Here is a 5426-nt window from a genome sequence, read left to right as displayed (position 1 = left end):
GAACTTTTTATAAAAAAGAAATCGCCCATTGAGGTCTAACTTCATAGTTGGCCAGAGTTGTAATATAAGTCTTCACATGTTTAAGAGGCTGGAATGAAAATAATTTTATCCCCTTGCCTCTTAAATGTCACCATTGTGCCAGGATTGGAAAGCCAAACTGACAGCAGATCAAAGCAAAAGTGGCTATATTTGTCTCATTCCAACAATGTGAGCTGAGGAGTCTGTAAACAGAACCCAGGGTGAAAAGTTGATCAGATTTGGATGACTCTTAAACTCTTGCATTCCCTTCTGGTCAAACACGGTGCCAGGAATTCCCTTAAGATTTTTTTGTTTTGTTTTGTTTTATTTTTTTTTTGTGCAGACTCTTCTAACCAGAAGAGTCAATATAAAGCAGTTACTGAGTTACCATTGGCAAAAAGTTTGAAATTCGAATGGTAACATTTTATTTCATTAAATGCTCTTTCCTCTTCAGAGCCACACTATTCCAGGGGGTAGAACTCTTTCTTCTATTATGTCCATAAAAATGAAATGTTGTATGTTGGAATTGGGAAGGTCTAGGTATAGACCCCATATGTTTAAGGGGGAGAATGAAAAGTTCTGCAAATACTCCACCAGAAGGATATGGTGTACATGCATTTTCTTTGTGTTTGCTTGGCATAGCATCGAGAAGGGTTGTAGATCTCAGCTGCCAGCTTGCCAAGAAGTCATTACTTCATTATGCGATGATAGAACATGACATCCAGAAGAGAAAGATTGTCCTCATTGACATGTATCATGTATAATTGTTTGCCCAAGGCCTTGATCCACCCATTAAGCAAACAATCTACTTGATTGGTTTTACCTGCTTCTTTGAAGTGGTTGACTTAGAATGGATAAGCTGCTAGCAAATTAAACTTGTACCTTCCCTGGATAAATACTTATCTTTGATAAAGGCAAAATCATGTCTCTACTCATCATCCCTTTAACCTGCCATTAAAGTGTGTTACCAGTGGGACCGATGGAGTTCATTGAATCCAAGGGAATGTTATGCTGCCTGTAGTCCCCATACAGAGACAGCAGAAGGACTACAGGATGGCCATGAGGTGACTGCCAGAGTGTTTCTTTGAAGGAGGTTTTTAAAACCCATTACCCCAAGAAAAAAGATTATGGAGAGCAGTCAATCTTTTCAAGGTTTCTCAAAAACCTGAGATATTATTATTTGATTCATCTGACTGGAAAATATTCTAGTGGAAAACCCAAAGCCCCTGGACCCTAGCCACAAGAAACAGGATATTAAATATTTTACTTGATGATGCAATTCAGTGTTTTTCCCTCCCTCCATGTGCATGAATGAGTGCTCCTGTAGATAGTAATTATTCCTCTGGGTCTCCCTCAGAGTGGACCAAATATTCTACAGGAAGCTGCAGAAAGTAAAATAATTTCAGGTCTTCCTGGGAAGACTCTAAAAATATATTTCAGCAGTCATTATTGCATGGAGGTGTAGAGAGAAAGAGTATAAAACAAAGCAGTTTTATTAAAATCCTCAACTCGTCACTATCAAAATAAATTTATGAAGCTGTAACACCAGGATGTAGTTTAGATTTTTTTTAAAAAACAGAAAATTATAATTCTTTTTTTTTTTTAAGATTTTATTTATTTATTTGACAGAGAGAGACAGCCAGCGAGAGAGGGAACACAAGCAGGGGGAGTGGGAGAGGAAGAAGCAGCCTCCTAGCGGAGGAGCCTGATGTGGGACTCGATCCCAGAACGCTGGGATCACGCCCTGAGCCGAAGGCAGACGCTTAACAACTGCGCCACCCAGGCGCCCCAGAAAATTATAATTCTTATTCCAAGAATTGCATTTGATAAAGCAATTCACCCTTCATCACCAGAGATGAGGTGGGGGGCAGTGGGAGGAGCCGATACTTAGTTTTAAAAGAGTTTCTTTTTTTTTATTCCAAAATTAATAAATGGATTTTTCTACGTGGGAAGAAAATGGTATGTATGGGAAATAGTTAACTCTGAATTTTAATTTGATATGATTCCTTATTTTTCAATGTGCTTACTAATAATTCCTGGTATCTGTTAGGTCTTATGAATCTTCGTCCACTCACTATGGTATTTAACCTTATCTGATGTCCCCTACCCTCTCTAATTCAGATTTTTTAAGCTTCTTATGCCTGGAAGAGTGCTGAAATTTTATAGAGAAGTCCATATGAATGACTCTTTAAAAATGTCAAAGATTTATCAACACCTAAGATTTATCAAGTGCTCAATAAAGTAAAATTAGAATAAGGCTCCTTATTTCTTTTGGGATAGCCTTATGGCTAGAAAAATTATGAGATTCCTTCACTCATTCACCCAACAAACTTTTATAAATGCTTATGTATTCAGTACTTTGTGAAACGGTGAAGATATGACTCTGACTTCAAAAATAGAGCTCTTTAGTCAGAAGCCCCTTTGTAGGATTGCATGTCAGTTACACCGAACACTCACGCCTGTTTTAATGAATCATGCTTTACTCCAACAGTTGCCCAGCTTCCAAATACCTAATGGACAGACAATGTGTTTACTCATGGGGAGTCCCTCCTTTTCCACAATCTCAGACATTTGTAGCATAGTTTGAGGTTCACCCTTATTTCATTTGGGGGGATTGCAGCTAGCACCTCAGATCTCAATGTTCAACAGACCAAGAGTCTGTAAATATGGATTTAGAATGCCTTTGGAATCTATTTTTGAAAGTGAAAGAGTACAATAGATTGTCTATACCTAAAGATATATAACTATTGTTCTTCTATAAATGTTACTTATTTTATTTTTTACTTCCTTCTTTCAATAAGACTTTTTATGACATCATTCCATATCATAATTGCATGTTGTTATTGCATGCCTACAAATATTTATACTAATTATGTAATGAGCCATAATTGCACTAATACATGATAATGGGCTAAAATCAGTGTACATAAACAAGGAAATTCACACAACCAAAAGAGCAGGGTATTGAAAACCATTAGTATTCTAGCAACAACATCCTTCTGTCTTTGACCCCTAGAAGAAGATGAATTTTTCCGCTTCTGGATATTCTCTATAAGCTGTCCATTTAGGCTCATATACTAGCATGCTAGCACATCAGAACTTATACTGTCTTTGTTCTATCTTCTTTGGCTAACTCTTACCAGCCCTTTCATTGCCTTGTTTTCTATTCCTAAGAGTTAAACCTTCACAGTGTTTACAGAAATCAAGCAAATGGTCAGTGCAAGGAAAATGAAAGAAATTCGAATGCAAAGGAAAGACAATGACTTATGTTTTCTTCTAGTGTCCTAGTGAATATTAAATCTTATCCATAATTTAATATCAAGAGGCAGAGGACTCACACTCCTTGAACTTCCCTATGAGATCCAGGACTTAAGGCAAACTTACCAAATTGAATTCAGCCATTCTGCGGGTTTTTTTTTTTTTTTAATTTACCATACTACAAAGTTATAATAAAAGTAGAAGGACAAGAGACATGACATAAAAATAAAAATCACCTGGCTTTTATCTTCAGATTCTTTTATACTCCCACTTTGCCCATTCATTCATATGCTTTTGCTTTCATACAACGAACATATTTTTAAGTCTCTCCTTTGTGCCAGGTAGTAGGCACGCAGGTTGGATTAGATTTGCAATGGTGAGTAGCACAGCCCCATCTTCAAATAACTCACGGTGTAATAAAAAGAGATAGATGGATAAATTATGATGCAATAGTGTTAGGGTTACATTAGAAATGTATATATGAAATGATGAGTGATCAGAGGAAGAACTCTTTGAATTGAGGCTTGAAGGATGAATGGGAGTTTGCTTGGTGAAACTAACTTCCCAGTCTTCCCCTAAGCCGGGTAGCACTCATCCAGAGAGGCAGCCTCATCAAAAAAAGCAGCCCCACTCCATGATATCTGCATCAGGGAATAGGGCTGGAAAAATGGGAAAAATCGTCCCTCTCCAGGTTAGTGCAGCAGCGTGATGAAGCACCAACTCTACAACATTTGGATCTATTTTTTGGAACGTAATTAGCACCATGGGACTGCCACCTTTTATCCACCATGTGGCTTAGACACTCCTCCATCTCTGAATGCCTGGGCCCAGCTCCTTTATGGAACAGCCTTTACCAGGCAAAACCAGAGCTAAGCGATGAGGAGAGGAGGCCGTCTATAGACCAGAGAGCAGACCTCATGGGAAAGTGCAAACCTGATCCCACACGAATTCACATGGAGATGGGAAGTCATCAAGCTGCAAAAGCCTGTCTGCTGCTCCAGCATCAAACTAGGACTGAGGATAAACTAAAGACCCCATTTAAAAATTAAAAGCAAACAGGGAAATTTACTGTATTTCCTTAGAAGGAAAAAAAATACAGAATCACATTTTACACATTGCTAAATAAACTATTGGGGACAGAATTTACACCAAAAAAAAAGTGCTGAAACAGCTCTCAAAAGAGGGGCACTTGATAAGTATGTGAAATATGTAATTTTATGGTAAATACTGTTGAGTGAATGTTCAGCATAGCTTCTATATTATTTGTCTATCTCTGCTTTGCTCATAATCCTGTTTCCTAGCATTTTTCACCATGTTTTGGCTGAAGCTCTTTCCCTTTGTGAATTGACCCTTTAGAGATTATAGCTGTTCCGTTGCGCGGTAGAAACATTTGTTTTCCTAATTCTTTCTCAATTGTTCAAGTTTAAATATTGGTCTACTTTTATATGGTTAACATAGATACCGGAGGGCGTTAGTTTGATCAGAATAAACGCCATTTTATATCATTACCATAATTTTGATGCACCGATAATATCAAGAAGAACAGCCCTTAGTATTTCCTCCCTTCTTGTATGCACAGTAATCTCAAGTCAAGATTCTTGTGTTATTTTCTCTACTGTCAGACCCTTTGATGTGTTGTCTCTTATGAATGGCCCAAATAGGTGGCAGCACGAAGAACAATGATAAGACTAACATGTAATTTCATTGCTTAAGAAATGGTAGCTTTCCAGCCATTGTGACTGCATGTTCCCAGGTTGAGGTAGTAGGTTGTATAGTTTAGAATTACATCAAGGGAGATAACTGTACAGCCTCCTAGCTTTCCTTGGGTCTTGCACAAAGCAACATGCCGAGAACGATCATGATTCCTCCGGGCCTTTTTTTCTAGGAAAGCCTGTGAAAGGTAAGATTGGGTACAGTTCTTTTACTGGCATTTTAGAATTCAGGTTTTGTTTAATTCTTGTACCCATGCTGTATTTTCATGTTCTGTTTCTTTGGGTTGGATTTTGTTTTGCCAAAAACATGAGACTTTGAGGGATTCAGCTTATCAGTTACCCATTGTCACCATAATGCTGCATAATAAACAACAATAATCATGTTTAGCTCGTGAGTCTGTGGGTCAGTGATTTAGACCGGGCAGTTTCTCTGATCTT

Source organism: Ursus arctos, unplaced genomic scaffold, assembly GCF_023065955.2.
Source record: "Ursus arctos isolate Adak ecotype North America unplaced genomic scaffold, UrsArc2.0 scaffold_22, whole genome shotgun sequence".
In the NCBI taxonomy this organism is placed as follows: Eukaryota; Metazoa; Chordata; class Mammalia; order Carnivora; family Ursidae; genus Ursus; species Ursus arctos.
Note: the sequence above shows the minus strand (reverse complement) of the source record.